The 11,781-nt window shown below is 40.5% G+C and overlaps 1 pseudogene across 1 annotated transcript; it reads left to right on the forward strand.

Annotated features, from left to right (window-relative positions):
* Positions 1-6,698: 6,698 nt before the first annotated feature.
* Gm6536 (predicted gene 6536) lies at positions 6,699-10,886 on the forward strand (annotated as a pseudogene). The gene is made up of 5 exons (NR_169164.1): positions 6,699-6,853; positions 7,580-7,742; positions 8,702-8,833; positions 9,519-9,699; positions 10,526-10,886. The product of NR_169164.1 is annotated as a predicted gene 6536 (transcript).
* Positions 10,887-11,781: the final 895 nt, after the last annotated feature.

An 11,781-nucleotide genomic window follows, 5' to 3' on the forward strand; every position in this document is an offset into this window, starting at 1 on the left:
AATGTACTCATTGATAAGTGGATATTAACCCAGAAACTTAGTATAGAGTGATATAAGGTACAATATGTAAAACATATGAAACTGAAGAAGAACGGAGACCAAAGTGTGGACACTTTGCTCATTCTTAGAATTGGAAACAATCACCCATGGAAGGAGTTACAGAGACAAAGTGTGGAGCTGAGACAAAAGGATGGTCCATCTAGAGACTGCCATATCCAGGGATCCATCCCATAATTAGCCTCCAAGCGATGACACCATTGCATACACTAGCAAGCCTTTGTTGCAAGGACGGTGATATAGCTGTTCCTTGTGAGACTAGGCCGGGGCCTAGCAAACACAGAAGTGGATGCTCACAGTCAGCTATTGGATGGAGCACAGGGCCCCCAATGGAGGAGCTAGAGAACATATCCAAGGAGCTACAGAGATCTGCAACCCTATCAGAGGAACAACATTATGAACTAACCAGTACCCCAGAGCTCTTGACTCTAGATGCATATGTATCAAAAGATGACCTAGTTGGCCATCAATGGAAAGAGAGTTCCATTGGTCAGGCAAACGTTATATGCCCCAGTACAGGGGAATGCCAGGGCCAAAAAATGGGAATGGGTGGGTAGGGGAGTTTGGGGGGGGGGACTTTTGGGATAGCATTGGAAATGTAATTGAAGAAAATACGTAATAAAAAAAAAGGAAAAAAAGAGAAGGTAAAGGTAAATTATTTTAGACTAGAAGAACTTACTAATTTTAGAAATGAAGAAGTGGTTCTTAATTATTGATACTCAAATATATAGGGTGGCTATTGGGATCCAAATCAACCTTGACCACATTAGTGCGTTTTGTACAAGACCAGCCCTGGCTACTTAAGACTATCTAAAATCAGCTGCCTGTCTCCCACACACCATATTGCAAATACATAAGCCACATGCTATCCTGTTCTCAGGTTGGGAAATATCCTAGGGAACCATTTGTTTAGAAGGCTTTTACAAAAGGCAAGGATTTACTCTGATGACATTATCTAACCCACATTCCCTTCCAAAGGTCTCATCTGTACTGTCATAGATTGTTTCCACTTTCTTGCTGCTTCATAATGAGGCTGAAATTTCAAGAAGAGATTTTCTGGCTGGTGAGGGGAGAGTTTGTGGAGACCAAAACATATCAGAGGAAAAGCCTGCTTTTGTCCTGACAGCTCAGAAGAGACAACCCTGAGAAAATCCTCCACCATGACAGATAGTAGCAGAGAGGGAAGTGCTGGGTATAAAGGTCATGTAAGCATCTTAATCAAGTGTAGTTGTTCTTACTGAATAATGGAGAGTTCATGAATGCAGCTCACTGTGGCCTCTCAGAACCTTTAGTGACTGAGTCGTCTCCTCCTTTCCTGTATGAATGCACTGACTGTGAAAAATTGATTTTTTACTCATTTTTAGCAAAGGCTAACTTCAAGACCTGTCCAAGTACCTCTCCTCCTGCTCCTATCCTACTTGGAAGGAAAGGAGCAGGGAGGCCATTGTTCAGAGCCAATGTTCTCTGAATTGTTAATTGACTCCCCAGCATCAGTTGGACTCAATATATTTTGTCCTATCTGTCTTCTAAGCTTTTTCAACATTTGATTTCTGTGCCTATACACGTTGTACTAAGTCTCACTTCATACTCCAATTCCTAGGGATTTCCACAGTCTTTCACTATCATAGAAGTTTGCAAAGAATTCATTCACTGGTTTTTAAGCTTTTCCCATGTTATTTTATTTCTGGATTATCAAATTGACTCCTTTTCTTTGTTTTCTGGAGATCATGTGTAGATTTTGAAATGATAATCCCACTCAATCTTATATAAAAGCACTAAGATTAGTGGTCCTGAAAATACTTAAGCAGTTACTCAACATCCTGTAGGAAGACAAAACACAAAATTAAGTACATATAATGGGGGACAATTTACTCCAAAAGAGAGAGCAGGGTTTGTAGAGAAGAGCAAATAGCCAATAAGGCTCAGAAACCAGTGGGGCTCTGCAGCCTGGAAATGGGACAACAATGTATGGTTCAGTGCCATTCCTGACAGACAAGGTCAGAATTCATCCTCATCGTTAGGGAATAAGCCACCTCTAGATGAAAATTAAAATTGTTTCCTTCAACTACCCTCCCCAGCACACAAAGAAACCTGTCTTAATTATACAAGGACACACAGGTTAGGAAGATTAGCCAAGATCTTCTCAAGTCTCATAATCTCTGTATAATTTAGAAGTTCGGTTTATTTATTACTTTAAAAATATTTTTAATTAATTATTTTCTTTATTTATATTTCAAATGTTTTCCCATTTCCTGGTTTCTCATATGAAAAACCCCTATCCCCTACCCACTCCCACTGCTCACTGACCAACCTACTCCAGCTACCTGGTCCTGACATTCCCCTACATTAGGACATTGAGCCTTCACAAGACTAAGGACATCTTCTCTCATTGATAACCAACAAAGCCATCCTCTGCTAAATATGCAGCTAGAGAAATGGTTCCCTCCATGTGTACTCTTGGGCTAGTGCTTTAGTCCCTAAGATCACTGGGGTACTGGTTGGTTCATATTGTTCCTCCTATGGGGCTGCAAAACCTTCCAGTACCTTGGGTCCTTTCTCTATCTCCTCCATTGTGGTCCCTGTGATCAGTCCAATGGTTGGTTGAGAGCATCCTCCTCAGTATTTGCAAGCACTGACAGAGCCTCTCAGGAGATAGCTATACCAGGCTCTGGTCAGCAAGCCCTTGTTGGCATCCACAATAGCACCTGGGTGTAGTGACACTATAGGGAATGATTAGTCAGATAGGACATCCTCTAAATGACCTTTCATTCAGTCTCTGCTCCATACTTTGTCTCTCTGTCTCCACCCATGGGTATTTTGTTCCCCCTTCTAAGAAGGACCAATGTATCCCCACTTTGGTTTTTCCTGGTTGTTTGTTAATCCATTGTTTTTAATAGCTGAACAGTACTCCATTGTGTAATTACATCACATTTTTTGCATCCATTCCTCGGTTGAGGGACATCTGGGTTCTTTCCAGCTACTGGCTATTATAATAAGGCTGCTATGAACATAGTGGAGCATGTGTCATGATTACATGTTGGAGCATCTTCTCAGTACATGCCCAGGAGTGGTATTGCTGGGTCGTCAAGTAGTACTATGTCCACTCTTCTGAGGAACCACCCAACTGATTTCCAGAGTGTTTTTCAATCATCAGTGGACTCAGTTCCCAAATAAAATGACATAGAGTAAAAGAGTGGAAAAGTAAACAGGACCCAGATACTACCTCAGAATTAAAATCTGGAAAACAATTTTCCAAACAAATGTTCCCAAGAAATAAGCTGAAGTAGGCATTCTAATATCAAATAAAATCGAATTTCAGCCTAAAGTTTTCAAAAAAAAATAAGGAAGGACACTTCATATTCATCAAAGGAAACATCTACCAAGATAAACTCTCAATTCTGAACATCTATGCTCCAATTGCAAAAGAAATCAAAGCCATAAAAGAAATTTTACTGAAGTTCAAAGCACATATTGTAACTCACACAATACTGGAGGGAGACTTCAGTAAGCCACTCTCATCAATGGTCAGATCATGGATAAAGAATCTAAACAGAGACACAGTGAAACTAACAGAAGTTATGATCAAAATCGATTTAACAGATATCTATAGAACATTTCATCCTAAATGCAAAGAATATACTGTCTTCTCAGCACCTCATGGCACCTTTTACAAAATTGACCATATAATCGTTCACAAAACAGGCCACAACAGATACAAACAATGAAGTAATCCCATGCAACCTGTCAGATCACCACAGACTAAGGCTGGTCTTCAATAGCAACAAAAACAACAGAAAGCCCACATACACATGGAAGCTGAACAATGCTCTCCTCAATTATGACTAGGCCAAGGAAGAATTAAAGAAAGAAATTAAAGACTTTTTAAAATTCAGTGAAAACAATGTTACAACACACCCAAACTTATGGGACACAAAGAAAACTATGTTAAATGGAAAACTCATAGCTCTGAGTACCTCCTAAAAGAAACTGGAGAGAGTATACACTAGCAGCTTGACAGAACATCTGAAAATTCTAGAAAAAAAAGAAGCAAATATACCCAAGAAGAGTAGATGGCAGGAAGTAATCAAACTCGGGGCTGAAATCAACCAAAGAAACAAAAAGAACTATACAATGAATCAACAAACCAGATGATTCTTTGAGAAAATCTACAAGATAGAAAATCCCTTAGCCAGACTAACCTAATGGCACAGAGACAGTATCCAAATTAACAAAATCAGAAATGAAAAGGGAGACATAATGACAGAAACCAAGCTAATAAAAAGAAAGAAAGAAAGAAAGAAAGAAAGAAAGAAAAGAAAGAAAGAAAGAAAGAAAGAAAGAAAGAAAGAAAGAAAGAAAGAAAGAAAGAAAGAAAGAAAGAGAGGGAGAGAGAAAGAAAGAAAGAACGAAAGAAAGAAGGAAAGACCCTCAAATCCTACTACAAAACTGTACACAAAACTGGAAAATCCGGATGCAATGGACAATTTTTTTGACAGATACCAGGTACCATAATTAAATCAGGATCAGATAAACCATGTGAACTGTCTCATAACCCCTAAAGAAATAGAAGCAATGGGTAAAATCTCCCAACCAACAAAAGCTCGGGACCAGATGGGTTTAGTGCAGAATTCTTTCAAACCTTCAAAGAAGACCTAATACCTATTCCCTTTAATCTATTCCACAAAATAGAAACAAAAGGAATAATACCCAATGTGCTCTATGGAGCCACAGTTACACTGATACCAAAGCCACACAAAGACCCAACGAGGAAAGAACTTCTGAATTTCACTTATGGATACCAGTGCAAAATTATGCAATTCACTTCTCATGATGAGTTGGTTACATGAGACCAAACAAGGTAACTAATGTCTCTGTGAGTGTTTTCCTTATTTGAAAGTGAGTAATGAGATCAATCATCTGAGGAGTAACCACTCCTGACTAACATGAATGATAGGACTGTACAGAGCATGGGCTTAACGTTCTAGGTACAGTGCAAATAACTGGGGGAGTTAACAACAAAAACCAAAGGAAATAATAGGAATACTAACAACATTTTTTAAAATACCTTCTGAGTGCGGGGATTAAAGGCATGTACCAACTCTGGCTAGATTTATATGTATTTATAATAAAAAAAAAACAACAAAATACCCTATTACAGTTCTAGCAGTTGCAGTAGAGGGAGCTGTGAGATTCTGTGTGTTGCTTCCTTTCCCCAGGTACATCAGGTCTTCAGTCCTGTACCAGCTGAGCTGGACCTAAGAGCAGCGTAGTTGACCTTCCTGCTGCCTGGCATGATTCTGCAACAATCCTTTTCTTGATAAAAAAGAACATGTATGGAGTAGGCCCCTTCTTGGTGGGTCCAAAATCCTTTAGGCCAGGAAACAACCAAGCCACCGTTAGTGAAAAATCAAAGGAAAAATCACATTGGCACAATATGGGACCCATTTTGGAAGACAACGCCCTCAAATTCTAAAGCGTCAACAATCCCCCCGCCCCCAATTTTGAGCTCTGCATATTGGTATTGTGTGGCTCCAGATGGTAGTCAAAGGCAGATGTCTTCCCGCAAAAGACATATATGGTTTTTCATCTTACATCTGTGAGGACAGGATGCATTATAGCACAGATTCAGCACACCCAGCTAAGAACGCAGAAGCCTCAGATGACAGAGCCAAAGGGACTCCATCCTGAACTTATGGACCCATTAAAATTGAGATTTAACCTGAACCCAGGCCATTCCATTCCCTGCCCTACCTCCTGAGTAGGGAGTAACTCCTGTTTGCTATGAGTAAAGTATTATGGTACAACCCCCAGCATCCTCATGCCTGAACTTGGGATTTCAGGAAGACAGATATTAGAGAAGTGATGGCTAGGAGGGTACAATGCAGTAATTTGTACAGTCCAGGTTGACCTTTGCTCACTGATGCCCACTTTAATTGTCTGGTTGTATTTGAGAAAGGGAGGGAGTGCAAGTTAATATTTTGAAGATAGGGCAGAAAGATTACCATTTTATATTTGTCCTGATGTTGAGCCCATATATTCCAAAGAAAGGGGAGTTTTCCTTGCAAAAGATGGGATTGTAAACAGGAGATTTTGTGAATCACATGGACATGTATGTGGGAACAATGCCCACTATCAAGATATGCACAGTAAGAAAATATTATTCAGGTTTTATACAATTAAAGGTATAGGAGAAAGATATTGACCTTTGTGAAACAGTGAAAACCTGGGGAAGTAGACTGTATGTCACATGAATTAACTCAGAGAGTATATTTATTAATGAGAAATATCTCTTACATTCACCATCTCTAGAGATTTGGATGCTAACAAAAATCTCTTATGCATGTCAGGGTCCTAATCAATGCTTCCCATCGAAAGCACTTGTCTTCTAATGAAGCAGATGAGAAATTTGGAAGGAGAGGTTGCTAAGGGTATTTTCCAAGTCACAGGAGAGGCTCCAGGAAATGCACAACAGAAACTGGTCAATTTGGGGAGAACTAGTTATCAAATAGGCCTTAGCCTTTCCCAGTGACATCATAAGAAATGCCTTCCTTGGACCATCTGTTGTATCTATGAGAGAACTAGAATCTTCTGTGACATAAACTGTGTTGTGGTTACAAAAGCTGCTTGTGGGATATTCCTTCAGTGCCTTTTTTATTCTCTATCAGGCATGTTTTCCCGGCTGCTCAGGTTATTTCACAGGAGAATGTCAATCAAGGAGAGACCAGACCAAGGCAGAAGGAATTTGGCATCCTTTCTTATGAAAAAGGAAGAATGAAATCATTCTGGGGAAGACACGGTGAGTCCTTGGCAGAGTTGGGGAAATTTCTGGAACAGGTAGGCTTGTGCTAGCCTTCCCTGAGTAGATCTTACAAGCTGGAGCCTTGGACTTTCTTAATGACAGACCAAGAGTCTAGAATTTCTGATAATTCATTTGACAGAGCCAGGAATTGACAAGCCTGCAGCTATTTTTCTGGGAGCTATTTAATTTCATTTAGTGTCAAAGACTGCCCTGAGAAGGCACTATGAGAATAACAATGTGTCCCTTATTGGTAGGGAGTTGAAGCACTTCATCTTCTAGATTATTGTAGGATACATGAGTCTCTGATGCAGAGAACAGAGGAGGATTCTAACCTGGTCATGTGTTGAGGTCTTAGACACTTTGAGTTTGAACACACATGATTAGGTATTGATGGTGCTAAGCACTATGAACTTCAGGTTTTCTTGGCATAACATATGACATGAGCTGGAAATGTTCCCCAAACCTTTATGTCTGAGGCAGCTTTTGGATTTCAGGGCAAGGGGGAATGCTATAAGGACTGTGGTGGTAGTTGGGACTAACAGTGGTGGTTGGGAAGAGGAATATAGCTTAGCAGACCAGCTCAAATATAGCCTTTCTGCTTTTTCAGTGATTAATCCTGTCTCTAGCTTTTCTCTTCCTCAACCTTTTCTTTGGGACTCAGAATGGTCTCCCCTGCCCTGGGCCATCAACTATGCAAATGCATTTGTGTTTATCTATCTTCAGTGTCTGCTGGGAGAACATCATCCCAAAGTTGCAACATCACTAATCATATGAAGAATATGAATAAACTAGACGATATGAAATTTTATATCAGGAAGATAAATGCTGAGCGGGAAGAACTTTTTCAAATCTTGGACATGGACATGAATACTGATATGAACTACAGGTAAAATTATGCCCAGTATCTTGTTGACTGTATTGTGCCCTCTCTGTTGACCCACATTTTCTACCATGAATGGAGTGTATCATCTCTCACATTCATTATAAGAAGTCTTGAGAGTTGTTTAATTGTTGGATGAGATAAGTACTGTGTGTTCTATGGTCATCCTCTTTTGTACTTGCCCTTGATGTGCTTGGAGTCTGATTGGTTCTGTCAACAGCTGGAAGGACCTGGTCACAATAGCTGCCTTACTGTGTAAGAATGCAATGTCTGCAGGCCATTACTGCTTTACTCTTGTTTTATTCATTGTACTCTGAGACTATGGAACCTACCTGGATTTATTTGGCATTTTAATTTTTTTTCTGTGTGTGGTTAGTTGTGTGTGTATTGTTCAGGATCTGGGGTTGTGGGTCCTTCGATGGGGTCTGAGGATTTGTGTGATGGACAGTTTGTAGGGCATGATAATGTTGAGCCCTTAGAGGCCCAAATTGATCATCAGGGTTCTTTATTCCCTGTGTTTAACTTGGTGTCACATAGGATTCTCCTGGAGTAGGAAGTGTTATAAAGCCTTTTCCTTTGTAAATACTAGTTATGCCCTCTGAGAATTCATGTAGCAATATGAACAAAGGATTATCCCTGCCTTAAAACTAAGAGGAAAAAAAAAAGCCTTAAAACTGAGGACCAAAGCCTGTGGGACAGTCTAGTAGAAACATTTCACAGAACTAGTGTATTCCTTTAGGCTCAACTAAGAGTTCTTGAGAGTCAACTATCTACATTTGGTCCCCTGGCTCTGCTGTCCTCTGCCCAAGATAATAAGTTTAATCAGTACCAATAGGACCCAGTTGGAAGGAGCAAGGATGTGGCATACAATTTCCTTGGGAATTCCAGATACAGCCTTTTTGCACATGATACTTGATTGCTTAGTTCAGAGGATGATTTACTCTTTGGGCCATGCTCTACCACAGGATGAACACTGAATTCACCATCATTAAATCACAACATGAGAAGACAATGTTGGATATGGAAAACATTACTCAGTCAATAAGTGATTCTATTGACAAGTACAAGGAATTCATAGAAGATAAGGATTCCTACAGGTGAGTCCCAGACACAGCTGAGACCCAGCACTAGGCTGGGAATGGTTGTGGCCTTCTAGGACTTTGTATAAAAGTAAGAGCTCTAGTTCTATACTCTCTGTTTCTTAATAGGAGCCCTCCCTTGAGACATGGGTCTTGGATTTGTACCTCTTGGACTAGGTTTTCCTAAGTGTGAATATTGTCCAAGACCCTCCAGTCTTTATTCTTCCAAATTCAGGATCTTCTGCATAGAAATCATTTCCACCATGCTGGGAAACTCAAGCAACCCTGAACTTCTAGGGTTATGACAACAGCAGATTACAAGATCTGGGATCCATGACAAAAAATGGAAAGAGTTTATACCTTTTGGGTCTTCTCTCCTCCCTAAGAGGGCATTGGCCTCTCCCTACTGATGGTTTTCTGGTACTACACACATATGAGCAACCATGAGGAAGTTTTCCTCTTCTGTGATGTATATGGAACACTCTTGGTGTAGGGTTATCAGAAATATTTTGAGTCTTGTTACATGTGGCTGGTCTCTGGATTTGACCTGCCTCTATTTGGTACTGATGGATATACAGTGGACTCTAGTCTCGGGCTGTCTGGGGATCAGAACCCTTGCAGTGATCATAATATTTGAAAGAGTGGCAGGCAAATCGAAGATAGCTGGGAATCAACATTTATGTTTTATTTGTTTGTGGTTCAGCATCAGGCACACCCACCTCCTGAAAGAATGCAATCAATTGAAGAAAAAAGTAAGGATGTTGCTGAATGAGAACAGAAAGCTGCTGGTAGAGCAGGCTGACCAGGAGGCATCCTTTGGTGAAGAAAAGAGTTCTGTGATGAGACCAGCAAGAACATACATCCCAAGTGCAAAGCAGCAGCAGGTAGGATGATGTGTATCAGAGGCAGATTTCCCTCATGGCTAACCATACATATAGACAATCCAATGTAACAGTCCACCAACTTATCCAGGCACTCACCTCTGTCTCCTCCAAGTGTTTATTTAGGTGATCATCTACAAGGCTTTCTTTGGTGGTAGCCTTTTTCAAGAAACTGCATGTTTAGCAAGCAAAATTTTCTGCCCTGCTATAATCTGCAGTTCACTAGGGGAGATTAGTTGATTACACATCACAACTCTACATGCTATTAAGTTTGAACGGTGCTGGGCTGGAGCCTTTCTTTAGAATAGTAGAGAGCTTTGAAGGAAGATGTAAAGACTTGTAGCCCATTTGCTTTATGGGGATCATGTGAGATTCCAGGTAGGAAGTAATTTGCAGGGATGATAGCTTAGTGGAATTGACAAATAAGTGGATTTCATTGTTGCCTTTTGGAAGTTTTTGTCCCCCACCCCCACCGTTTCCCCTGTAGATTTTGATTCACACTGACTGACTAGCAGCTTGCCAGTCCTATTTACTTTGAGTGCTGTTGGAGTTGGAGTTCCTGGGTCTTGTGGTCTGGAGCTGGCTGAATGAGCAGGGATGTAGGAAAGGCTTCTCACAATCTCAGGTTTGGTGTGAGAGTTTTGAGGCTTCATGAAAAAATTTCTCCATATATACCACTCATTCTGACCAAGAAGAATGTTCTCTAGAGGTTTCTATTTCTCTACTAAGAATACTAGAGTTGAATTTCTCAGTCGAAACATCTACACTGCATATTCTAAATTATTTGGTCTTCTAGCATGACAGATTCTTCATTGTTTTTTGCTCCTAGCCTTGCACAGACATGCTGTCCACCATGGGCATGTGGCCTCTATTTCAGGATCTATTCATACAGGAGAGTTTGAAGTTTCATCCCAACACTGGTGAGCTGCCCTTAAATGGTTATTCCTTCCTCTACCTCTACCCACTGAGGAACTTCTCAATTCTGCATTTCATCAATTAGGCATTTCATGCCTAGTCTGCCTGGTTATCCTACATGAGAGGTGACAGATCTGATCCAACCTTGACAATTCTATGGCCTTACCTTGAACCCACAAGAGCTCTGGATGGGTGCCAGGTAACCTAGGAAAATTAGCATTTCATCTTCAAGCACCTGAACCTATAGGGCTCCATAAACTTCTATCTTTGATTGTGGATGATCTTGTTCAATTAAAAAACCACACAATCTGGAAGGACAAAGAAGAAATATAGAGTAGGGACAAGAAAGAAGGTTCTTCCATTAAGAACATTTTTCTTTTTTTTTTAATTTTTTTATTTTAAATATTTTTTATTATTACGTATTTTCCTCAATTACATTTAGAATGCTATCCCAAAAGTCCCCCATACCCTCCCCCCCACTCCCCTACCCACCCATTCCTATTTTTTGGCCCTGGCATTCCCCTGTACTGGGGCATATAAAGTTTGCGTGTCCAATGGGCCTCTCTTTCCAGTGATGTCCGACTAGGCCATCTTTTGATACATATGCAGCTAGAGTCAAGAGCTCCGGGGTACTGGTTAGTTCATAACGTTGTTGCACCTACAGGGTTGCAGAGGACCCAGAGTGCATCTAACAATCCTATTAATGAGTCTCTGGTTGAATACCATGCCCTCTTCTGGCCTCTGGAGGAATTGCATGCATTTGGTGCACAGATGTGGTCCTGTGGGGATTTCTAGAGCCCCCTCTGGGCACCCCTAGGGTCCTGCCCTGCAAGCCTGGCTTGCTTGCTTTTTGCTGGTTTTGCTGGTACCAGGTGCGGGTTGTGGCAGGCAAAACATACATATAAATAATAATAATAATAATAATAATAATAATAATAATAATAATAAAAACAGTGCTCCAAATTCAAACAAATAAACAAAACCCAAAAAGGCTCCAAATGTGTAGTCACACTAATATTACCTAAAAAGAAAGCCATGTCCCAACATGTCTGGGAAATCTCAACATGGGTAGATGGAGGTACTTTTCTGGAAATTCAGTATTTCTGCTTTACAGTTATCACCAATGCTGTATATCAAGGAAATGAGAGGCAGATAGCTCTGGGTTTCCTG

The sequence above is a fragment of the Mus musculus genome, chromosome 14, assembly GCF_000001635.26.
Source record: "Mus musculus strain C57BL/6J chromosome 14, GRCm38.p6 C57BL/6J".
NCBI lineage: Eukaryota > Metazoa > Chordata > Mammalia > Rodentia > Muridae > Mus > Mus musculus.